Source organism: Chelonoidis abingdonii, chromosome 3 (genome assembly GCF_003597395.2).
Source record: "Chelonoidis abingdonii isolate Lonesome George chromosome 3, CheloAbing_2.0, whole genome shotgun sequence".
NCBI classification, from domain to species: Eukaryota; Metazoa; Chordata; order Testudines; family Testudinidae; genus Chelonoidis; species Chelonoidis abingdonii.
Genome location: NC_133771.1, coordinates 106,847,262 through 106,873,860, shown reverse-complemented (window position 1 = coordinate 106,873,860; position 26,599 = coordinate 106,847,262). Strand labels below are relative to the sequence as shown.

General features: G+C 44.6%; 1 long non-coding RNA gene across 1 annotated transcript in view; it reads right to left on the bottom strand.

Annotated features, from left to right (window-relative positions):
- Window positions 1–26,599, bottom strand: part of LOC116827546 (uncharacterized) — a 179,481-nt gene that overhangs the window by 25,435 nt on the left and 127,447 nt on the right. The window contains exon 2 of the long non-coding RNA XR_004374338.2: window positions 24,367–24,497. This is a non-coding gene — a long non-coding RNA (uncharacterized LOC116827546). The remainder of the gene's footprint in view (window positions 1–24,366; window positions 24,498–26,599) is intronic.

Below are 26,599 nucleotides of genomic sequence, written 5' to 3'. Positions count from 1 at the left end.
CCTGGCCTATGATACCCACCACCCATGCTATTTTGTGCACTGCAGAGTCAGGACAGCTACAGGAGGAGGAGCCTCATTTCAGTCTACCTTGTGCCTCATTAAAAGACCTAGTTTTCTGAATTCTGACAGTGCCTATTAGTTACATCTGTGCAAGCCCCTCTGAAGGTTGCACAGGTGTTTTTAAGGACTGCCCTGGTTACCAGGCAAATTGCACTTTAGGACTTTTTTAGTGCCTCCCTCAGGTGACAGGTCTGGCAATCTTCACTGCCTTCAAGGGTGGCACCAAGTGGTCCTGCCTCTCTAGGGTTTGTCTTCACTGTATTGTTAGCTCAAGCCATAACTCTAGTTTTACCCTCACCCTGCTCCCATCCACTCACAAAATCCTGTCGCTCTAATTATGTGGCACTTTAAGCTTATGCTACCTAGCATGTACTGCTGTCCCTTGTGCTAGTAATGCAGTGGGAACACAGCAGCTTGAGTTACAGCTCTCCAGCTGCTAATGAAATCACTGTGCTAATCCAGTAACTCTGTGTGGTTCCAGTGTTTTGCAGTGTTGCCGCTCTCACTTGCACTAGGCCAGCTCGGGTGGAGTACCTCAAGTGTACTAACTCCAGCTCATTGTTGCAGTGAACACAAGCAGTGAATTTCTGGGCTGCAGCCCTCCCTATCTCCAAACTGTTAGCCCAATAGGCCATACTGAGTTTACCACCTAAAACCCAGGTTGGGAAAAACATCCTTTTGCTTCTCATCTGAACAGATTTGATATGAAAATAAATATGGAATTCCACAATACCATTGTCACACTTAATCATAATAACTCAAACCTTATGTTTAGCTGTGACACTCTGAGTGCATTTCCCAGACCTGAAGAAGAGTTCAGTGTAGCTCGAAAGCTTGTTTCTCTCACCAACAGAAATTGGTCCAATAAAAGATATTACCTCTCCCATCTCATCAATATATCTGTCATCCAAACCCCAAAGCACCCAGATCTGATCATGAAGTAACTTCTTCAGGCTCTTACTGGGTTGATCCTGTGTAGTGTGTGCTATGTCCTTCCCCAGTCTTCTATCAAAAGTAGTTAAGAATTAATCAATATTGTAACTCATTGTTACCAATTAGTTACCTGTTTCTCATAAGTTTAAGATTCTCTGGCAGGGCACAGTTCCTTTGTTGCTAAAGGCAAAAGTCCAGATGGAATACTGCATCTTCAGTTTGAACTGTAATATTCAGGGTCAAATTCTCACTTACTCTAAAGCCCATTCACATGGCTCTGGCAGCGTAAAGGAGCCTTGAAGTAGGTACAACGTAACTTATGCTCACTGTCAAAACAGTGTTAAGGGGCCTTAATATAAATGAAAACCAGGCCCAAAAAGTTCACAGTAAAGATATTTACTTTAGAATACTAGGAGCTGTAACCACACACCAAGTCTTGCCAGTGGAAACTGGGGCATAGGGCCTATAACAATAGAAAGTCCACTGCAGGGTGGGAGTGCGTTGCAGCAGTGCACAACCAGGAGCCTAAAGCCAGCACGAATCAGAAAACAAATCAAGTCACAGGTGTTGTACAGATACCACAAACTCCTCCGGCTCATACACATATAGTTGCAGTCTAAATCTCAGGAATCAATCAACACTTATTACTCTGGCGCCAAATCAGGACACAACACTGGACGCTGTTCTACTTCTCAGCTTCTTTAGTTTCCACAGTTCCCTTAACAGTCTGTCTGTCTCAACTCTTTCAGTTCCTGAACTATACTGCTCCTCTCTGCCCCAAACATTGGATGTCTTATATTCTCTTTATGCAAATAAAGTATTTATGCAATACTCAGATAGTGATTCTTTATGGCTGCTGAATAGTCCTCTCAAATCTTTGGGCATGGTTACATTTGCAGATGTAGAGTGCTTTGAGCTAAACCAGCCTTCGTAGAGCGCAGTAGGGAAAGCGCTACAATTTGTCCACATTGACAGCTGTAAGCGAACTGGCGTGGCCACATCATAGCTCTTGCAATGGCCACAGAGAGCAGCGCATTGTGGTAGCTATCCCAGCATGCAAGTGTGGGGGGTAGAGTGTGACAGGAAGTGTGTTGTGTGTATATGTGGGGGGAGAAAGAGTGGGTTTTTGGGGGGGCTGAGAGCATGTCAGCATACTGTCTTGTAAGTTCAGACAGCAGCAGACCCTCCCCTCCCCTCCTCACCTCTTTCCACAGGAATGGTTGCTTTGTCTCAGAGCAGATAAGCAGCCGGATGTCAGAAACGAAGCTTTCAAAGGGCACATCTGCATTCCTGCAGTGATTACAAAACAATTATAAGAATGGCCACTTGATTTAAGGAGATTATGGGATATTTCCGGAGGCTGATCAGAGCGCAGTAATGCAACACCTCGTCCACACTGCCACTGCAGCGCTCTAGCGGGGATGCAGCAAACGTTATTCCACTTGCCGAGATGGAGTACCAGGAGCGCTGTGGTCGCGGAGTCACAGCGCTCTATGTGCCTTGCCAGTGTGGACGGGTAGTGAGCTAGGGCTCCCAGGGCTTCTTTATTGCGTTGTAACTCACAAGTGAAGCCAAGCCCTTTGATGTGGATGCGCTCTTCCCAAGCTGAGTGAGAAGTTGTGAGAGAATCGGTAAGACACATAGGGCTTGTCTACACTGACTCAGCTGACTCAGGCTCTTGGGTCTTAGTTATGGGGCTGTAAATCTATGGTGTTGACACAGCAAAGAATCCTGTGGCACCTTATAGACTAACAGACGTTTTGGAGCATGAGCTTTCGTGGGTGAATACCCACTTCGTGAGATGCATGTAGTGGAAATTTCCAGGGGCAGGTATATATATGCAAGCAAGCTAGAGATAATGAGGTTAGTTCAATCAGGTAGGATTAGGCTCTGTTCTAGCAGTTGATGTGTGAAAACCAAGTGATGAGAAACTGGTTTTGTAGTTGGCAAGCCATTCACAGTCTTTGTTCAATCCTGAGCTGATGGTGTCAAATTTGCGGATGAACTGAAGCTCAGCAGTTTCTCTTTGAAGTCTGGTCCTGAAGTTTTTTTGCTGCAGGATGGCCACCTTAAGGTCTGTTGCTGACATTCAGACTAGGGCTGAATCCCAAGCCCTGAGACCCTATAAAAAGGGAGGGTCCAATCTGAGCCCAAACATCTGCACTGCAATTTTACAGCATCATAGACCAAGCCCTGCAAGCCAGTCAGCTGACTCAGGATTGCCATGAGTGTTTGCTTGCAGAATAGACATACCCATAGCCTGAATCAAGTGTCCCTAAGCAGACAGCTTTGAAATAGAGCTGTCAGCTAGGGAGAGGGTCGAGCAGTTCAGAGGCAGAGAAGTAGAGTGATACCCCTCCAAAGGATAACGGTTGTCTTGTTTTCATACCAACACATATTAGGGACCCTTGAGCCTACTTTTTCCTCTAGCAACAGTTCCTTAAAGTGACTATGATCTCCTGGATCTTCAAAGCGGAATGGGTTGGGAGAGGGAATGAGGAACAGGTTTTGGAGATTGTGGAGGGGATGGACATAAATATGTTGTACGGTCAGAGAATGAGCTAGGGATGGGAGATCAATGATCATAAACCTGATGCAGAAATACTGGGATAGTATTTCTTGAGGTCAAAAGATTTGGAGTTTTAAATAAGGCTGCACTAAGCATATGGAATTCTGGTGGTTAATCTGAAATAAAATCTTGATCTTTTGAGGTCCACACATCACTAGCTTCCTGCTGCAACAATACAGTGTTGTTGTTTTTGTGTTCTGTAACCAATGGAAACATGCATTCCAGTCACTATGTTTAAGGCTGTGTCATAAACCACCAAAACTCTAGGAAGAAAATTATTCCAAGTTCAGAGTGACACAACATCCTGAATTGGTCATTTTGTACCTACAGCTATGGCCAGACTCTTAACATCACACATTCAGTTAAGTGTCCTGGGTGAGGAAACACCTAAGGATGGAATGTCACCCTCAAATGTCAATGTTTGAATGAGCTCATTTAAATCGTGCAAATGTCTGTTTGATCCCAAAACTTCCCCAAGGGGTTTCAGCATCCAACAGAAGGAAACAGTCACATGATACATGAAGTGACCAAAACACCACAGCAGAACTTGTGTACAATTTCACACTCATGTAAGAGTTATTTATACCACACAACACTGAAAAGTATAGTGCAGGCACCCTGATGAAGACATTCAGGCCACTAATGTCTCTGATCCATTGTTTAAATGGACCTGCTGTGTCTTTATGCTACTGGCTGTTTGAATTCAAATAGCTAGCTTCCTGATTTTGATTATGCTGTCATTTGTTCTCCCGGGGGCTGAGACAGAAAACCAGAACTACGGGATGCAGTCATCACTTCATGCAATGTAGCGTATGGTTAACAGCTGGAGAGCCTGTATTTGCTGGGGTCCTAATGCATTCAGGCTTCAAATAATTGTATTAAAGTGAAGCTTTTAACAAAATGCTGTTGAATTTTCCCATGTCTAACTTGGCATGGTTACAATGATGCAGTCTGAAACTGCAGAAGCTAATGGCCCATTAATTTTAATGCTGTCTTTCTTTATAAAGTCCATGTAATATAATTTAAATGTCAGGTCATCTAGCTCAGGGGATATTGTAATATGTGTAATAATTGTGTTAGACCCTGATTGGAGGTGATCTTCAGATATATGTGGTAGGCCCGATCTCTGAGGTGCTGCGTTGACTGCAGAGGGATAACCAGTACTTCACTGGAGCTTCTCACATGATTGGTTCTGGTGTCAGCTTGGACTGAAACTCGGAAGTAACAATTTCTAAGACACCTAGGAATTCAAACTTGTTATTTCCTATCCACACTATGTGCCTGTGTGTTCAAGTTGAGTAATACCAGTCAGTCACCCTCTTCTTCACTTATGACTTGGAAACTGACTTCTTGGAGTCCCCCCATCCCACTCCATTCACCATCAAATCTTCCTGCCTTCTTCCTTAGACTCCTGTAGTGTTCATGCTAAAGTCAATGGCAAAAACTTATACAAACTTCAATGGGACCACAATCAAGTCAAAAAGCTCCAATGAACACCATGACCAAGAAACTTTAAGAATAAATTATGTGTAAAAAAGGGCTATGCAAGAAGACCTGCTACTACCTTTGTCTTAATTATTTTATTTGTAAAAAAAGTATGTTTTTTTGAGTTAGTATTTTTGCACCCTTCTGGTACAAAGTGACCATAAAGCTGTGGTAACAGGGCAGCTGGAGATTTTCCTGGTTGTGGGAATCACCTAGCAGATAAAAGCAGGAATAACCACTCTGCACCATTAGGGAGAATTCTGGGAGACAGGAGGGTAGCAAGACCACACCATATTGTACCCTGGCAATCCCTGGCTGGTATAATGGCTCTTACCAAATGTAACGAGCACAGCTTGGCAAGATCCAAGATTCACGCACTGAGCATGCCTTGTTCATTCACTTATGCAGGCTGTAATGGAAGTTCTGGAGCATGTTCATAAACAAACTAGAGATATACAGCCTAGATCAGGGGTCAGTAAACTTTCGGACGTGGTGTACCGAGTCTTTATTTATTCACTCTAATTTAAGGTTTCGCGGGCTGGTAATACATTTTAACGTTTTTAGACGGTCTCTCTCTATAAGTCTATAAACTATTGTTGTACAAAGTAAACAAGTTTTTTAAAATGTTTAAGAAGCTTCATTTAAAATTAAATTAAAATGCAGATCTTATCAGTTTAGTGCAGTGGTTCTTAACCTGGGGTGCATGCACCCCCTGGGGCAGGGCTGGTGGAAGGATATTATGCACCCTAGGCGAAACTTCCACCTTGCGCTCCATCCTCCACACATTGGTTCATTGAGGGGCATATCCCAACAAGCCTTTATAGACCCCAGGGGCCAACCTGCTTAGGGGCCAGCCATACCCAGGGGCTGCTCCCCAGACCAGGTTCCCCTCTCCCCACACCCTGAACACCCCTGGAGCGTGCACAGCCCCCCTGTGAGCCATCCTCACCTCGCCCCAGTGGCCCCTGCCCCGAGTCCACTCACTGGCTTTGCTGGGCTTGGGCTGCTGCAGCAGCTCGGCAGGGAGGAGCTGCCTTCCAGGGGCACCGGAGAGCCAGAGTGTCCCACTTGCAGCAGCAGCGAGCCCCAGCCATGGAGGAGCCGGCGCGGTGCAGGGGGGCAGCAGCCCTGCAAAGGCGGCACTGCCGCTAATGGGGAGCAGCTGCACCCCTGCCCCTCCTTCCCAAGTTGCGGCCCGGTGCCCCCCCCCCCGAGGGCTCCTTCAGGCTGCAGTGGATGTATGCGGGCGCCAGCCCCCATGAGCCCCCCGGCTTCCCTCTCGCCTAGGGTTACCATATTTCAACAATCAAAAAGATGAGAGAGCCCTGCCCTAGCTCCACCCCCACCCCCATCCACTCCCTCCTACTTCCCACCCTGATTGACCCAGTCAGAACCCCCAAACCTCCCCTGCTCCTTGTCCCCTAACTGCCCCCCAGAACTCCACCCCCTACCTAAGCCTCCCTGCTCCTTGTCCCCTGACTGCCCCCTCCTAAGACCCTTCCCATCCTAACTGCCCCCCTAGGATCCTACCCCCTACATGTCCCCTGACTGCCCCAACCCTTATCCACACCCCCGCCCCACAGACAGACACCCGGGGACTCCTACGCCCCATCCAACCACTCCCCGCCCCCCGACAGGACCCCCAGAACTCCAGACCCATCTAACCCTCCCCCTGCTCCCTGACTGTTCCCTGGAACTCCCCTTACCAGGCCCATGCTGGTCAGATACTGGCTCCACGTGGAGGCAAAACTCCATGTGGAGTGCTGAGGCAGTGGGACAGGGGGAGCTGCAGGAGGGGTAGTGGTGGCGGCGGCTCACACTCCCGGGAGCCGCAGAACCTGAGCGCAGTGACAGGGGAGCTGAGGGGCTCCTGCAGTGGATGCATGTGGGCGACAGTCTCTGTGCGCCCCCCCTGGCTCCTCCCTCACCACACTCAGGCTCTGCGGCTCTGGGAGTGTGAGTCACCGCAGCCGCCCCTCCCTCAGCAGGCTCAGGGCCCTGCGCCCCTGCAGCTCACATTCCCGGGAGCCGCAAAACCCAGGCACGGTGAGAGGGGAATGGGGGGGGGGCACATCTGACGCTGGTCTGGGGTCCCGGCTGCCGGCCCCGCTCAGCGTCCTGCTGCCCTGGGGTTCCATTCACTCAGCCGGCAGCAGGCTGAGCAGGGCCGGCGGCATGCATGCCATAGGTTGCCGACCCCTGACCTAGATGGAATTACTATAAGGTGGGTGCACAACTCGTTGGAAAATTGTTCCCAGAGAGTCATTATCAGTGGTTTACAGGCATGCTGGAAGGGTATAATGAGTGGGGTCCTGCAGGGATTGGTTCTGGGTCCTGTTCTATTCAATGATTTAGATAATGGCATAGAGAGTACACTTATAAAGTTTTCGGATGATATCAAGCTGGGAGGGGTTGCAAGTGCTTTGGAGGATAGAATTAAAATTCAAAATGATCAGGACAAACTGGAGAAATGGTCTGAAGTAAATAGGATGAAATTCAGTAAGGACAAATGCAAAGCCTCCACTTAGGAAGGAACGATCAGTTGCACACAGAAAAAATGGGAAATGACTGCCTAGGAAGGATTACTGTGGAAAGAGCTCTGGGGGTCATAGTGGATCAAAAGCTAAATATAGGGTGACCAGAGAGCAAGTATGAAAAATCGGGATGGGAGTGAGGGGTAATAAGAGCCTATATAAGAAAAAGATCCCAAAATTGGGACTGTCCCTATAAAATTGGGACATCTGGTCATCCTAGCTAAATATGAGCCAACAGTGTAACGCTATTGCAAAAAAAGCAAACATCATTCTGGGATGTATTAGCAGGAGTATTGTCAGCAAGACACGAGAAGTAAATTCTTCCACTCCTCCATGCTAATTAGGCCTTCAGTCTGGAGTATTGGGTCCAGTTCTGGGCCCCGCATTTCAGAAGATGTGGACAAATTGGAGAAGTCCAGAGAAGAGCAACAAAATGATTAAAGGTCTAGAAACATGACCTGTGAGGAAGATTGAAAAATTGGTTTGTTTAGTCTGAGAAGAGAAGACTGAGAGGGACATGATAACAGTTTTCAAGTACGTAAAAAGGTTGTTACAAGGAGGAGGGAGAAAAATTTGTTATTCTTAACCTCTGAGGATAGGACAAGAAGCAATGGTCTTAAATTGCAGCAAGGGTGGTTTAGTTGGACATTAGGAAAAAATTCCTAACTGTCAGCAGTTAAGCACTACAAAAAATTGCCTAGCGAGGTGGTGGAATCTCCATCATTGGGGATTGGAGGATGGTGTGGACTGCACCTCAGCAAGTTTGCAGGTGACACTAAACTGGGAGAGTGGTAGATAAGCTGGAGGCAGGATAGGATACAGAGAGACCTAGACAAATAAAGGATTAGGCCAAAAGAAACCTGATGAGGTTCAACAAGGACATTTAGGATGGAAGAATCCCATTCACTATTACAAGAGTGACCGGGGTGCTAGGCAGCAGATCTGCAGAAGAAGGACCTAGGGGTTACAGTGGATGAGAAGCTGATATGACTCGACAGTTTGCCTTGTTGCCAAAGAAGGCTAACGGCATTTTGGGCTGTATAAATAGGGGGCATTGCCAGCAGATCAAGGACTTGATCATTCTCTCTATTCAACATTGGTGAGGCCTCATCTGGAGTACTGTGTCCAGGTTTGGGCCCCACATTACAGAAGGATGTGGAAAATGGAAAGAGTCCAATGGAGGGCAACAAAATGATTAGGGGCTGGAGCACATGACTTATGAGGACAGGCTGAGTGAACTGAGATTGTTTAGTCTGGAGAAGAGAAGAATGAAGGGGATTGATAGCTGCTTTCAACCTACCTGAAAGGGAGTTCCAAAGAGGATGATCTAGACTGTTCTCAGTGGTACCAGATGACAGAACAAGGAGTAATGTCTCAAGTTGCAATGAGGGGAGGTTTAGGTTGGATATTAGAAAAACTTTTTTCACTAAGAGGGTGGTGAAACACTGGAATGGGTTACCTAGGGAGGTCGTGGAATCTCCTTCCTTAGGCCTGGTCTACACTACGAGTTTAGGTAAAATTTAGCAGCGTTAAATCAAATTAACCCTGCACCCATCCACACAATGAAGCCATTTACTGCGACAGAAAGGGCTCTTAAAATTGATTTCTGTACTCCTCCCCGACAAGGCGATTAGCGCTGAAATTGATATAGCTGGTTTGAATCAGGGTTAGTGTGGACACAATTCGATGGTATTAGCCTCTGGGAGCTATCTCACAGTGCACCTTTGGGACCGCTCTGGATATCACTTTCAACTCAGATGCACTGGCCAGGTGTACAGGAAAAGCCCCGTGAACTTCTGAATCTCATTTCCTGTTTGCCCAGCATGGAGAGCTGATCAGCACCGGTGACATGCAGAGCTGATCAGCACAGGTGACCATGCAGTCCAAGAATTGAAAAAAAGCTCCAGCATGGACAGTACGGGAGGTACTGGATCTGATTGCTGTATGAGGAGATGATTCCGTGCTATCAGAACTACGTTTCAAAATACAAAATGCCAAAACATTTGAAAATATCTCCAAGGGCATGATGGAGAGAGGCCACAACAGGGACTCAATACAATGCTGCGTGAAAGTTAAGGAGCTGAGACAAGCATACCAGAAAGCCAAAGAATCAAATGGATGCTCTGGGGCAGAGCCGCAGACACGCCGCTTCTACGCTGAGCTGCATGCAATTCTAGGGCAGGCCGCCATCACTAACCCCCCCCCTCCGACTGAAGGGGGTACTCTCAGCCATGCCTGAGGATTTTGCGGACGAGGAAGATGAGGAGGAGGAGGAGGATGACCTTAAGGAGAGCACACAGCATATCATTCTCCCCAAGAAGCCAGGATCTTTTTCTCACCCTGACTGAAATACCTTCCCAACCCTCCCAAAGCAGTATCCCGGACCATGAAGCCATAGAAGGGACCTCTGGTGAGTGCACCTTTTTATATATAATACATGGTTTAAAAGCAAGTGTTTTTTAATGATTAATTTGCCCTGAAGACTTGGGATGCATTCGCAGCCAGTACAGCTACTGGAAAAGTCTGTTAATGTGTCTGGGGATGGAGCGGAAATCCTCCCGGGACATCTCCATGAAGCTCTCCTGGAGGTACAGCCTTTGCAGAAGGTTTCTGGGGAGAACCAGCCAGGCGGTGGGGGAGGGGTAAAGTGATCATCCCAGAGAATTGGATAGGGGAGGGGCTTACTTTGGTTTCTGCTGCTGCACAGCAGCACTCAAGGGGTTTTGCTTGTTTGCATGGGAAACGAGGGCACTGCTTTTATGAAGGTTGCAGAAGCCAAAAGACTATGGCTCACTATGGCCACCTACAAGCTGAATTCTGTTGCCCAGCCCTGCATCTGTGATCTCTAACACCAAAGCCGCAGGCCCTCAATATAAAAGATGCAAAATGTGACCTTGTACTAAATCACATGTGCTATGTAATGTGAATAGTATTGTTCACCGTGAAAGAGTATACCCATTGTACTGTAAAATGTATTTTTTTAAATACTTCTCCTTTTTTCCCTCCTGAAGCTGCAAATTTTTCAAACCTCCCTCCTCTGTCCCGAAGGCTATCTCAGATAAGGCGGCGAAAAAAACACATGTGAGATGAAATATTCTCTGAGATCATGCAGTCGACCCGCAATGAAAGAGCTGATCTGAATGAGTGGAAGGACACAGTATCACAGTACAGGAAAGCGGCCAATGACCATGAGGACAGGAGGGACGAACGTGAGGACAGGAGGGACGATTGAGATGAGAGGTGGTGGCAGGAAGATCAGAGGAGGCAGGATGCAATGCTAGGGCTACTGCAGGATCAAACAGACATGCTCTGGTGTCTGGTGGATCACAGAGTGTTGCTGCAGCCCCTATTTAACCGCCCTCTCCCCTCCCCAAGTTCCATTGCCTCCTCACCCAGATGCCCAAGAACATGGTGTGGGGAGGCTCCAGGGACCGAACCACTCCACCCCAGTGGACAGCCCAAGCAACAGAAGGATGGGATTCAACAAGTTTTGAAGTGGCCTTTTCCTTCCCTCCTCCAACACCCCATCGGGGCTACCTTATCAGTTATCTCCCTATTTTTATAATCAATTAATAAATAATACATGGTTTTTAAATTATAGTGACCTTATTTCCTTTGCAAGCAAGCTGTGATCGAAGCGGGGAGGGTGGGTGGCTTACAGGGAATGAGTCAACCAAGGGCATGGGTTTTCATCAAGGAGAAACAAACTGTCACACCATAGCCTGGCCAGTCATGAAACTGGTTTTCAAAGCTTCTCTGATGCGCAGCACTTCCTGGTGTGCTCTTCTAATTGCCCTGGTGTCTGGCTGTGTGTAATCAGCTGACAGGTGATTTGCCTCAACCTCCCACCTTGCCATAAATGTCTCTCCTTTACTCTCGCAGAGATTATGAAGCACACAGCAAGCAGCAATAACAATGGGAATATTGGTTTTGCTGAGGTCTGAGTGAGTCAGTAATGTGCGCCAGCGTCCCTTTAAACATCCAAATGCACATTCTACCACCATCCTGCACTTGCTCAGCCTATAGTTGAACAGCTCCTGACTACTGTTTAGGTTGCCTGTGTATGGCTTCATGAGCCATGGCATTAAGGGGTAGGCTGGGTTCCCAAGGATAACTATAGGCATGTCAACATCCCCAACTGTTATTTTCTGTTCTGGGAGGTAAATCCCTTGCTGCAACCATTTAAACAGAGTAATGTTCCTGAACACGTGAGCATCATGAACCCTTCCCGGCCATCCCACGTTGATGTTGGTGAAACGTCCCTTGTGATCCACCAGTGTTTGCAGCACCATTGAAAAGTACCCCTTGCGGTTTATGTACTGGCTGCCCTGGTGCTCCGGAGCCAAGATAGGGATATGGGTTCCATCTATCGCCCCCCACACAGTTAGGGAATCCCATTGCAGCAAAGTCATCTACTATGAACTGCACATTTCCCAGAGTCACTACCTTTGGTAGCAGCAGCAGCAGCTCAGTGATTGCTTTGGCTACTTGCATCACAGCAGCCCCCACAGTAGATTTGCCCACTCCAAATTGATTCTCGACTGACCGGTAGCTGTCTGGCATTGCAAGCTTCCACAGGGCTATTGCCACTCGTTTCTCAACTCTGAGGGCTGCTCTCATCATGGTATTCTGGCGCTTCAGGGCAGGGGAAAGCAAGTCACAAAGTTCCAGAGAAGTGCCCTTACGCATGTGAAAGTTTTGCAGCCACTGGGAATCGTCCCACACCTGCAACACTATGCGGTCCCACAAGTCTGTGCTTGTTTCCTGAGCCTAGAATCAGTGTTCCACGGCATGAAATTGTCCCATTAACAGCATGATCTCCAAGGCGCCGGGGCCCGCCCTTTGAGAGAATTCTGTGTCCATGTCTTCATCATTCTCATCACTGCGCTGCCATCACCTCCTCCTACCTGGTTTTTCAGGTTCTGTTTCTGCATAAACTATATGATAATGTGCGAGGTGTTTACAATGTTCCTGACTGCTGTGCTGAGATGAATGGACTCCATGCTTGCCGTGGTATAGCATCCGCACTGAAAAAAGGCACAAATTGATTGTCTGCCATTGCTTTGGGGAGGGGTGACTAACAACACGGCTTATAGGGAATTAAAATCAACAAAGGAGGTGGCATTGCATCAAGGATAAACACAAACAACTGTCACACAGAATCCCCTCAAGGACTGAACTCAAAACCCTGGGTTTACCAGGTCATTGATTTCACGGTGAGAGGGGGGAGCAAATGAAAACAAAACAAATCTGCTCTATTTCTTGTTTTGATCCGCTCCACCTATCTTTTACATCTTAGGCTGGCAGCAGACAGTGCAGTGCGACTGCTAGCCATTGTCATCTCCCGAGTGCTCGGCAGAAGACGTTGCATTACGACTGCTAGCCATCATCATCTCCTGAGTACTCGGCAGAAGACACTGCATTACGACTGCTAGCCATCGTCATCTCCTGGGTACTCACCAGGAGATGATGCAGTACAACTGCTAGCCATCGTCACCTCCTGGGTGCTCGGCAGAAGATGGGAATGACCTGGCTGAGTCATTCCTATGTCTGGCCAGGTGCTCCTGACCAACCTCACTGAGGCTGAATAAAGAGCACCCAGGAGTATGATGATGATGGCTACCAGGAGTAATGCACAATCTGCTGCCAAAAGGCAATGAGCTGCTGCTGTGTAGCAATGCAGTCCTATGTCTGCCAGCACCCAGGAGATATATGGTGAATGTCAGCTGAATGGGCTCCATGATTGCCAAGATATGGCATCTGCACAGGTAACCCAGGAAAAAAGGCACGAAATGATTGTCTACTCTTGCTTTCATGGATGGAGGGAGGGAGAAGGGGCCCTGATGACATATATCCAGAACCAGCCGTGACAATGTTTTTTGCCCCATCAGGCATTGGGATCTCCACCCAGAATTCCAGTGGGTGGGGGAGACTGCAGGAAGTATGCTACCCACACTGCAATGCTCTGGAAGTCAATGCACTCTGGACGCACACTGCCAATTAATGTGCTTAATTAATGTGGATGCATGCATTCGACTTTATACAATCTGTTGCCAAAAATTGAATTCTGTAAAATTGGAGTAATTCCATAGCATAGACATACTTTTAGAGGTTTTTAAGGTCAGGCTTGACAAAGCCTTGGCTGGTATGATTTAGTTGGGAATTGGTCCTGTTTTGAGCAAGGGGTTGAACTAGATGACCTCCTGAGGTCCCTTCCAACCCTGATATTCTATTCTATGATTTTTAAGAGCAGGTTGGACAAACACCTGTAAAAGATGGTCTAGATATTACTTAGTCCTGCCTTGAGTGCAGGGGACTGGACTAGATGACCTCTCGAGGACCCTCATCTAGTGCTCAAGCAATTAGGTGCCATGGCTCAAGCAAATTTTTTACATACATAACTGATGCAGCAAGCTGCCAGGACTATGAATTGCCAAGCTAGAGGTGCTGGCGGTCAGCCCTGGCAAGCCCTGGCACAAATTAAGCATGGTGCTCATCCTCTCTACCCTCCGTGTTCATTTCCATGTTTGTTGCACTTGTTTAATATTTACATTTTGTGTTCTTCAAGCCAGCAGCAGATGTCTTTTTGTTGTTATTGTCTGTAATGCAGCTAATAAACTTTTGAATGCTCCATCAGTAATAGTAAGAAGATGAATATTATTGCTAGAGCTGCTCAACATTTACCACTTGGAAAGTATTCCTGCTGGAAAATACAGTTTGATTGAAAATGAAATTTTTCAGAAGAAATTGTTGATTCTGATGAATATGTTCAAAATTTTCTTAACAATGATTGTCATTTTGAATTGATATTTAGAAACAAAGCAACAATTTTTCATTTTTTTCCATTATAAAATGTCATTTTGGTTTTAAAAAAGGAACTAAGTGACAATTTTGTCAAAACAAATTTTCGCTGATTTACTCAAAAAAACAACATTTTTTGTTTTAACCTTTCTCATTGAAATTTTGAGTATTTGTTGATATTTCAATTTTCTGTTCTATTTTGGAACCAGGCTTAGTTACAGGCCTTTTATTTCAATGTAGATGTTCTCTAAGGATCATTCCGGTCTAAAAGCCCTGGCCTTTCTTCACAAACCTGCAAAAGCTGAGCTCATCCTCTTTCAGATGGCACATGCATATGAAGGCTACTCTATGAAAGAGAAATACTTGGGAGAGATCTTTTCATCTTTTTAATAAATTACTGTCTAAGCTTTATGGGTGTCCTTAAGTTGTAGTCTGAGATGGAGTTCATTTAGCGTATGTCTACATCGAACAGTAAGCCCAGAGTCTGACTCAGGTTTACCCCCAACCACCCCTTCTGTCCACCCACAAATTAGTCTGACTCGGATCAGCAAGCACTGGGGGGGTCAGGTCCCTAGGACCCTGGATCAGACTAAAGTCCCACTAAGATTTAGGTCCAAACCTGTCATTTTGCAGTGTGGATGCAGTTCAAGCTGCAGACCTGAGTCAGAAGGTCTGCATAGTACAGTATGGATGCATTAGCATGGTTATGAGATCAGGGTCCAGCAATTGTAAACCCAGGTTTACAATGCAGTGTGAATGTTCAAGCACAGGCTTGGAAACACTGAGTCCACAAGCCCAGGTCCCACAGACTCAGGTTTACAATGCAGTGTAGACATCCCCAGAGGTATCCCAGTCCCCGAAAAGCTGCACTGCAATTAATTCTTCCAGGTTCCTTATGTAATGAGCACCATGCTCTCAACACTGTACAAAATATAGAGGAAATCCCAGAAGAGGTGGGGCGGGGGTGGGAAGAGGTGGGTGGAGGTGGGGCCTTGGAGGAAGGATGGGGGAATTTCTGAGGCAGAGCCAGGGGTCAAGCCCCCCATGGCATTTTGAAGAGTTGGCACCTGTGCTAGACACAGTGAATGACTTGATCAGATTATGTCAAAGGCGTGCAAAATCAAAAGAGTTTTCTTCTTATACAGTAACCCTTCTTTCATTAATAGTGATAACAATGTATCCAGGACAGTTTACTCTGTGTGAATTTGCCATCTAGACTTTCTACAAAATGGCCAATGTTCGTCTCGGCTGTAAAACTAATAAATGCCACTCAGGCTCAAGTACTAACAGCGGGGGAGTTCTTCTGACGTGATGCCAGCTGGAACCATATTGGTTTTTCCTTTATTTCAAAAGCCAAGGTGGATGAAGTGTTTTGTTAATCTAGACTTCCCTACAAGAATAACCATAAAGTACTCCATAGACTAAACATGTATCCTGCTGTCCATAGACAAAGACTTCCTTGTATCCAACAGTTAATGAAAAAACTCCAGCATGCCCAGGCAGAGCACACAGCAAATGTTTCTTATTTCCTTCCAAAAGATCAGAGTGTCCCTAAAATTTTCTAAATTCTCAAGACATTGTAAGAGAAGTTATCCCATCTGGGGTGGAGTGGCAGGAAGGAGTATTTTTCTAAGGTTTAAAGCTTTATTACACATTTACTAATCGGATCCTTCTCAAACCACAAGACCACTAGTGCCTTGTCCAGTTCCAGTCAAACATGTCTTCTGCATTTCTGTTATTCCTGCTATCGCCTATTAACCAACTACTCTAGTAGTACTTGTTGTAGGAATTGCATTACAGGTCGATCAAGGCTGGGTTCTATAGTGCTGGGGGCTGTAAAAACATAAAATAAAAGAACCCCTGCTCCAAAGATGGCCTTTAGGGCAGCAGCTAATATATATATTATATTAATATTCTATATAATACACACAGACACCATTCAGAACAGCCTACGTCATTCACTAAACATAATGGGCCAGAGCCTCGATGCAGTTCCAGTCTGTTAGTGCTGCTCTGATGGTACCAGTATGCCAAAGAGCCAGCTTAACAAGCTAAATGAGAATTTCTCCCAGTTTGGGGGAATACCCAGGTGGCAAAGTCAGCATAGTGGGCTCTATGCTACCCCCTTTTTAGCCCTTTGTAAGGGGATGTGGATGCATGAAGAGGCAGGGTTGGGATACAACTGCATTCGGGTTATCCCTGTGTGGTGGAACAAGCCCTTGTGGCCACTGGCAGCTGGAAGAATATTAAAGCAGGCCTCAGCTCAAATTTGCATCTAGGGTCACAGCATGGATGGCCACAGGACTGGGGAGACATAAAGGTGGTGTAAAGCCACCTTTATTCTCCCCTCCCCTGTACACCCCATGTCCTGAGAGGGATGTGATGTGTGCCAGAAAGGCCAGGGAGAAAGAAGAGTTTGCAGTTGTCAAGACAGGAGATGAAGAGCTGGACAAGAATTTTGGCAGTGAAGACAGAAAGAAATCATGGGTGGCAGGTACAACAGGACCCTACCCTGGAGCTGCCACTACAACTGAATGCCTGATTGCGGGTTTGGCAGGGGAAGTTTTTGCTCTGTTATGGCCCAGGCAGGTTCTGGGGCAGTGAGGAGCCAATATGTGGTATTCAGCTTCCCTGGTTCATCAGTAATCTCTCCGGAATAGCAGATACTGCCTCCTCAGCGACTCTGGAACCTGCATGGGGCATATCACAAGCGCAGGTTCTTCTTCGGGGAGAGACACTGTCACACTGTGGCATTTGCCGGGCAACTTGGGGTTTGGGGAGAGGAGGGGAGGTGTGGAGTGGCTGTGGATAGCCCAGGGCTCCTCCAGGCAAATGTGGGGAGGGGCTCAGGGTTCCTTTGGGCAGGTGCAGGGGCGGGGAGCTTGACACCCAAGCTTCGGCCAGCCTGGGTCTCCTCCAGTCAAGAGAGTGGGGCACTTGGGGCTTCTCCAGGCGGAGGGGAGCTCGTTATTCCAGCTCAGGGGGGGCAGGGGTCATGGGCCTCCAGCTTCAAGGAGGGGCAAGGAGGCATAAGGGACGGAGCCATGGGTTAGCCACCCCAAAGCTAGGGTCCACTCACCACCCATGAAAGAAATGTTTCTACCTTGTAAATGTTGTGGAGGAAGAAGCAACAAAACCTGGACACAATCTGGACATGTGAAGCTAGAGGGAGGACAGAAGCAAAGGATGACACCTGGGTCACTGGCTTGAGTAACAGGGATGGTTTTGTCAACAGCCAAAGAGAAATAGGGGGATATGGAGTGAATGGGAAGAAAAACAATCATGGTGAGCTTAGGTCAGTGGTTCTCAAATTTTTGTATTGGTGACTCCTTTCATACAGGAAACCTCTGAGTGTGACCCCCCTTATAAATAAAAAATAAAGTTTAAATTTAATTTAATTTAATTTAATTTAATTGGGACTTGGGGCTATCAGTCCTGCACATGGCCTGGCTCGTGACCTCCATGTAACCACCTTGCAACTCCCCAAGGGATTATGACTCCCAGTTTGAGAATCCCTGGCTTAAGTTAATGGGAAGATATCCATGAGGAGATGTTAGAGAGAGAGAGAGAGAGAGGCTGAGGTTTGGGAGACATGTCTGGAATAGAGAGAGACATTTTTGAGTCAGTGTAAAGACTGCAGCTGGAGCCATGTAAACAGATAAGGTCACCCAGAAAGAAAGTTTGGTGGGAAAAGAGGAGGGGGCAAGGGTAGAGCCCTGTGGAAATCACACACAAAATGGGAAGGAGGAAGAGGAGGATCTATCAAGGAGACACTGAAGGAATAATCAGAGGTAGGAAGAGGACAGGCTTGAAAACTGAGGAAGGACAAGATTTCAAGACGTAAGGTTGGTCAAAGCAACTGAGAGGTCAAGGAGGATGTACTAGAGGAGGAAGAGGTACTAGATGTTCCCTTCTAAACATGTCTGAGCGACTTCATCTGCTCCATTAATTTCAGCTATTACCTGTATGATGACTCACAAATTCTCTCTCTACCATTAGCCTCACCCCGATTGTCCAGTTTCATATCTCTGACTGTCCTTCCAGCATCTATTCTGATGCCCCATTGCCATTTCAAACAGTCTTGAGACTTTCCCCCCACTCTACAACATATTTAAAATGTTCATTTTCCTCTCCATCCCCATTATAAAAATCTGGTCATGTCATCTAGCCACTTTCGCCTCCTCTCCACATCTCTCCTCTGGTTCCTTTACCTTTTCTATAACAAGTGTAAGTCTTTTGTCTGCACAACTCTGTCTCTGGCTACACCCCTACTTTCATTTCTGGTTACCCACCATCTTGCTTGCTACATAGCCCTACCTTCTGGATAATTGCTCCTGTGTGTCCTCTTCCTGATGTTGTGTTTGCACTTCCACCATGTTTTTACTTATACCTGGAACGATCTCCCTTTCCTCATGCACCAAGTAACTTTCCTTTTATCCTTCAAATCCCTCCTTAACATACATTTATTTCATACACTCAGGTACATTTTTGTACCTGCATCTCTTTGCATTGGAAGTGTGTATTTTATGTATCTGAATTAGACCATAAATGCTTCAAGGCAAAGATCTTGTCTTCTAAGTGGTTTTAGAGCACAATGTACATTCACAGTCTGGCCCTTTAAAATTCCTCCTGTCTGCAGCAAAGTGTATTTCCCACAGGCACTCAGTCTTACACAATATAATTCACCCACAATGGGCAGGAAGAATTTTAAAGAGTTAGGATTGCGAAATACTTTAAAATTATTATATAAAAAATCATACTCTATGCTCGGTCATTGTCCCTATTTTATCCTGAATGTATTAATTTCACTGTATCAACTACTATTTCACTCTCAAAAATAATAGAAAAGTTCACTTGTCAGTTTTCCCTTGTATCTGGCTTTCACACATGCATTTTGGGAGAACATATCAGTTCACTTTAAACTAGTGAACCGACTGGATTACTGTACACTCTGTAATGTTATTATGTTTGTACAACGGCACAATAAAACATTAGTCACCTAAAGCATCATCTTCCCTTTACCCTCTTTAATATAAGTCCTTCCTCTGACATCTTGCAATTACTTCCTGTTTCTTTGTGAGGTGAGTGACCCTTTGTACATTTCAGGTATTCTTGTTAAAGGTATTCCTGGGTTTATAACCTAGCAAGAGACTTCCTGTAAGATTAACAGCTGTTTTGGCATGTGACATATAAATGTAAAGAATTCTGAACTTTGAGTCTATATAATGTTCTACTGGCATCTTCCAAAATGAATTGTGAGCCTATGCCTTTGATTCATCAAACTTTAGCTTCATATTAATTGTATAAATTACAATTCTAAATGTTACTTCTCAAGGTCCACAGTAAGATGAATTCATGTGCATTTGATTCTTCTCCTATTATTGTCTATAATGGCACAGCCTAGTTTAACATAGCCAGATTTGCCAGTGATTGATACTACACTGCTGCGCTGTGCTGCAAAGGGGCTCCCTGTGCATTAATAGAGAGGGAAGATTTGGGGTTTAGGGAGGAGACCCTGGGATTGATCAGGCACTTCCCTCTGTGAAGAGGGCCCAGTGGCTCTAGGGGCTTTTGCAGCCCTGAAATTATAGTGTAACCTTCTCATACCTCACCCCCACAAACACCGAAGAAAACAATCAGCATTTAGTCTGGGTACCTAACCTGGGCAATGGGAACAGGATTTAACCTTCTCAAAGTAGGAATGTAGGCCCTGATCCTCAGCTATAGCGAAAGGGGGTTACAAAGTAACTCAGAAAGGTTGTATATGTAAAGGTGGATTTAGAACTCAATGTCACTGGGGCATGTGCTAATCTCTCCAGCCTCCTTACTTGATTGTTGTTCTCTTCTCCCTTACAACCCATTTCTCTGTCTGTTTTGTCTTTCTAGACTGTAAGCTCTTTGAGGCAGGCACTGTGCCTCCTTTTGAGTTTATACAGCACGTGGCACATTTGAGGTATTACCAGAAAAAAAAGCTGGTCAGAAAATGGTGTTAAAAAGGAATTTTTTTTTCAAAAAGTGGAAATGAAAAGTTTAGAATCTTTTTGCAAAAATGGAATCTCATCACCTGACCATCTCTACTGTTAAGGTGAGGTGTCATTAGAGGAGGTTTTGGAACAAACTGATAAACTAAACAGTAATAAGTCACCAAGACCAGACGTTATTCACCCAAGAGTTCTGAAGGAACTCAAATGTGAAATTGCAGAACTACTAACTGTAGTCTGTAACCTATCATTTAAATCAGCTTCTGTACCAAATGACTGGAGGATAGCTAATGTGATGACAATTTTTAAAAAGGGCTCCAGAGGTGATCCTGGCAATTACAGGCCTTTAAACCTGACTTCAGTACCAGGCAAACTGATTGAAACACTAGTAAAAAACAAAGTTGTTAGACATATAGATTAACATAATTTGTTGGGGGAAGAGTCAACATGGCTTTTGTAAAGGGAAATCATACCTCACCAATCTACTAGAATTCTTTGAGGGGGTCAACAAGCATGTGGACAAGAGGGATCCAGTGGACATAGTGTATTTAGATTTTCAGAAATCCTTTGACAAGGTCCTTCACCAAAGGTTCTTAAGCAAGGTAAGCTGTTATGGGATAACTGGGAAGGTCTTCTTATGGCTTGGTAACCAGTTAAAAGATAGGAAACAAAGGGTAGAAATAAACAGTCAGTTTTCAGAATGGAGAGAGGTAAATAGTGGTGTCCCCCAGGGGTCTGTACTGGGCCCAGTCCTATTCAACATATTCATAAATGATCTGGAAAAAGGGATAAACAGTGACGTGACATTTGCAGATGATACAAAAGTACTCAAGATAATTAAGTCCCAGGCAGACTGTGAAGAGCTACAGAAGGATCTCTCAGAACTGGATGATTGAATTTCATCTGCCATTTTTTTGCCCAATGTTGATAAATGCAAAGTAATGCACATTGGAAAACATGATCCCAACTATACATATAAAATTATGGGGTCTAAATAAGCTATTACCACTCAAGAAAGAGATCTTGGAGTCATTGTGGATAGTTCTCAGAAAACATCCACTCAGTGTGCAGTGGCAGTCACAAAAGCAACAGAATGTTGGGAATCATTAAGAAAGGGATAGATAATAAGACAGAAAATATCATATTTTCTCTATATAAATCCATAGTACGCTCACATCTTGAATACTACGTGCAGATGTGGTCACCTCATCTCAAAAAAAGATACAGTATATTGGAATTGGAAAAGGTTCAGAAAAGGGCAACAAAAATGATTAAGGGTATGGAACATTTGTCATATAAGGAGAGATTAATAAAACTGGGACTTTTCAGCTTGGAAAAGAGACGACTAAGGGTGGATATGATCGAGATCTATAAAATCATGACTGATGTGGAGAAAATAAACAAGGAAGTGTTATTTATTCCTTCTCATAACACAAGAGCTAAGGGTCACCAAATGAAATTAATAGGCAGCAAGTTTAAAACAAACAAAAGGAAGCATTTTTTCACACAACGCAGAGTCAACCTGTGGAACTCCTTGCCAGAGGATGTTGTGAAGGCCAAGCCTATAACAGGGTTCAAAAAAGAATTAGATAAATTTGTGCAGGACAGGTCCATCGATGGCTAATAGCTAGGGTGGGCAGGAATGGTGTCCCTAGCCTTTGTTTGCCAGAAGCAGGGAATGGGGGACAGGGAATGGATCACTTGATGATGACCTGTTCTTTTCATTCCCTCTGGGGCACCTGGCATTGGCCACTGTTGGTACACAGGATATTGGGCTAGAAGGACCTTTGGTCTGAGCCAGTATGGCTGTTCTTATATTCTTAAGAAATAATAACAATAGCACTTGTGCCAGAGAGATATTAGGCAGAAGAAGGGAGAAGATGTTGATCTGATCTAGTGATGGCTGTACAGACGTGAGCTTGGTGGGTGCCAAGTGACAACTTCCACTCTGTCTCTTTTCAAAGGCCTCTATCATTATTAATAAGTTTCTCTTTGATGCAATATTTTCTATGTTGGGACCTATTATCACATCACTGGCATTAAGCATGAGGATTATAGATAGTGACCAAACCTGAACAATGCTGGCTGGCACTGTTTGTAACTGGTGCCGGCCCAAATCAGACAACAGAAGCCTCCTCCGTCTCCGTAAGAGATAGTGTTAGCCTGACAATGTCTTGCTGTTTACCCTGTACAATGCTGAGCACGTGGCTGGTGCTTAACAGACAATATATTAGAAAATGACAATGAGGCTCCTCCTTTTGTCCTAGAGCATGGGGTTCACCTTCCTCTTTCACATAGAGAGGGCACAAATCTTATCTGGCTCCTTTGGTCTCACTTTTCATAATGATTCCTTGAAAAAGAACCATTCAGATAATAGCCTTCCACAAAAGAGAGGGTCCAGGATGCCACCTTTTACTCAAGTTTGGAAGCTGCATGTTTTCAAATACTGAGTATTTTTATTTAAATCAGTACATTGAAATAGATAACGCTTGTACCACAAACAGCCAGGCTTATTTGAATGATACAAGGAATGCCCTGAACTTTACCCAAAGTTTGCTTTTGTTGTGTGGAAACTATGTACTCAAAGCTCATAACACTGTGATGAGACACCACACCATAAAAAAGCCACAAAGAACATTACGGTCCTGCAATGGTAAACTAGGGAACAAGAGTGCATGTAAGTTTCTGACCTATCCTGGTCTTTTTAGAAGCTTCTATGTTCTGTAAGAGAAAATTAGCTAATCTAGATCAGGATTCAGCTGTGGTGGCCTTACATGTTGTTAAATATCTCCCTCCTTGTCTCCCCTACCTGGAAGCTTCTGCTTCTTTCCATGAAGTTTTCACCACTCTCATCCCATTCTATGATCTTACTATTTTTTAAAAAGTATGGCTTTATTGCCACTAAATCCCGGCCCCAGAGCTCTGAACATCAAAGGGAACACCACAGGCCAGGGGCACCATGTAGGCATGGACTGAGCACACACCTGTAGGCCCAGGCTCAACTTCCCAGACAAGCTACATTATTTTGGTTCCACAATTTCCATTCTTTCTGGCTTACTTTTGCTGCTATATTCATTTCTCATCTTATGTAGTTATAGCATTTTACCTGAACCTAGGAAATTAGAGCAATTGGATTTCTCCAAAGCTGATGTTTTTTCCACATGCTACTTGGCACTAGGGAATTTGTCCAGAGATGCCACAAAATATTCCTTCCTTATCCCTGTTACCTGTTCCAGGAGAATATCAACCCCATAACAGGAATGCCCAGGCTGATAATATGCTCAGATCCCCCACCATAGTGTATGAAGCTAAACTAATAACTCACCCATCAAGCTAGCCACAGATTTTAATAACCTCCATTGCCACTCACTTTGCAAACCCTGCAACACATGGAGGGTGAATACCTTTACAAATATAAAGTCAAACCTCTCTTTGTCTCTTTTATTGTGTACTGGAATCTGAGGCCTCTCCATTGTCAAGATATGTTTCCCTGTGCAATTTGGGGCCTTGCCATGTATTTATGAAATCTTAATCATGACATAAATGTGTTCTGTGTTAGGTTTTAGTGGTTCTAGTTTGTTTTCATGGCACTCACACTGTGTTGCCTCCACGGTTCATCTGCACTAACTCCAATTGTACACTGGAATTAAGTTCCAAAATTCAGGTACAGATAAAGAGTTCACACGCAGAATTTTTTCCACAGGAAAAATACCTCACCCAGTTCCTGCAATCATTCTTCCATTTCCAGCAGATTCAGATAAGGAACTCACTGGCTCAATCAAGTTGTTCTGTGGAATAGGAGTGACCAACTTACCTATTTATTTTCTGCGTCACTGCCCCATCACAGCTCCAGCTAATCTTGCTTGAAGCAAATTTTCTTTAGAGTTGTGACAGCAGATGAAATATATTAAGTGACAAGTGCTGCCCTTCTCCTTCATCTTTGTTAACATTTTGTGGCTTTTCTTGAACTAATTTCCCTGCATTTTGAATAAAGTAGCCTTACCTTAAGTAGAATGATGAAGTATGCAACTATAACTTTTCCTCTGAGGCTCTGTATTGTTCTCCAGTAAATCAAGGCCTACAAATCCACAAAGTCTTGTAGTCTTGTGGTGTTCATTGAGTCCAAGATGGAATCTAAAAAGGGCAGGTAAATAAGATAGCAAGTAAAGTATGAGTGGGCATGTGACATTAAAAATTCTAGGTGCTTTGTGTCCTCTACCCATCAGGGATTGCAATCTGCCATCCATCACACCTGGACTGCATCAGATTCCTGTTCCACTCTGAGACACACAGACACATACAGGCCAAATTCATTCCTTGTATAATTCTGTGGATTTCAATGGAGTTATACTATTTGAATTTGTTTTCCTACTTTAAGAGAGCACTATTTTGGTACTGTTCACAAACTTCTACTGTTAATCTTCCTCTAAAATGACCATGAAGAATTTGTTAGTTTTTAATAGATGTAGCACTGGATAAAGTCCCACTGCTTCACAGAGCCAATGAACTCTTAAAGTCTGATTCACTATTCTTCATCAGCAGAAAAGAGAGAAATTTAATAAGTGCATAGTAATTAACATGCTGCACACATAAAAACAGATATACTATTCCACGTGACACAGTTAACATTTGTCCCTATTACCAGTACAGCCTCAGAGTTTATGGCCTTGTATATTAATAAAATACTTACAAAATAGCATTGACATTAGAAAACTGTTTAGAACTTAATTTCTATCAAGTTACGTACATTAAACTTGCTGTAAATAATGAAGTGGTATTTGCTTTCTTTTTCAAAAGGATGTTTTTGCTGATTGCATTGGCAATTAATGAGATGATGTGTGATGCATGGCTACTCATCTGGCCATAAAATAAAATGAACTTGCATTGTGATGGTTCATTGTTGGTGTGTGCTGTTTCTTAGAATGACAATTATGTCATTAATTGTTTGTATTTTATTGGCGTATGCTGAAAGAGGGATTGGATGATGGCTTTCCCCTGCTGGGACACTCACAACAATGAGATGTATATTGCTCCAGAGCAGAATCTACAATAAATAGATACAAATTAGTAAAGTCACTGTGAGCTGGGGCTCTTCACTGCTGGTATAATGATGATGTCCAGTATAGTTCATGAGCAGAATAACAAGCCATGACCTTTAGCTCCAAAACACAGACCACTTGACTAACTCCATTCGCTGGCAGCAGTAGTAGGCTGTTATATGTTATACGAGACTGGGGGAAAATCCAACATAGAGTTTACAAGCCTGTTAAACTGGAATATAAGCATGTCATAAAAAGAGACTGACAGCCTCAATACTGAATGCTTTGTTAATTCTATAAAAAGCAACAGAGAGTCCTGTGCACCTTTAAGACTAACAGAGAACCAGGCAGACAGTTTTAATATCTTTAGGGCCTGATGCGAGTACAAGACCCCAGCTCCCAGAAATGGGAAGGAAGAAGGATTAGGCTATCATTTTCCTCCATCTGGTCCCATCTGCTAGAGGGGTAGGGTGTCCGGCAGAAAGTAATTTCCTCTCCCTCTCCTCCTGGAGTGAGCAATAGGGAAAGTTTATGCAAGGCTTACATATAATGTGAAAAACCCACAAAAGCATCACACAGGCATCCTCTTATAATGAAGGCTGGCTCTGAAGAACTGTCAGTAGTAATAAATGAGAGCATCTTGGGACAGGCAGGCTTGCAAAAAGCTTGAAATAGAACACAGAAATCCAGTTGGGACTCATCCCACAAGAAGCTTTAGTCAGTAATACATTTCACAGTTGCAGACTGTAGACATCAGAGAAAAACCTGATTACTGCAGCCAAATTTAGACATGATTTACCTTAGCAATTTACCCATATTACTGCTAAATACCAGGCAATTGTATTTTATAGTGATCGGTTATTAGGGTAAAATTTTGCTCTGGAAAGTTTAGCTTTAGTGTGGCAGTCCAGTGTGTCTTCTACCAAATGGGGATTCACAGGGGAAAGCCAAAGCACAAAGCTGGGAGATACCTCGCTACTTGTTTGAGAAGGCTCGGACCATCTTCAATCTAGGGTTTGAACTGATGGAAACATACATACTAAGCAGTGAATACCATCCTAGACCACATCCCCTTAAGCAGGGGTTCTCAATCAGGAGTCTGGGACCCACTGGGGAGGCTGCGAGCAGGTTTCAGGGGGTCCACCAAAGTAAATGAAAGACCAGGGTCAGCGTTAGATTCACTGGGGTCCAGGGCAG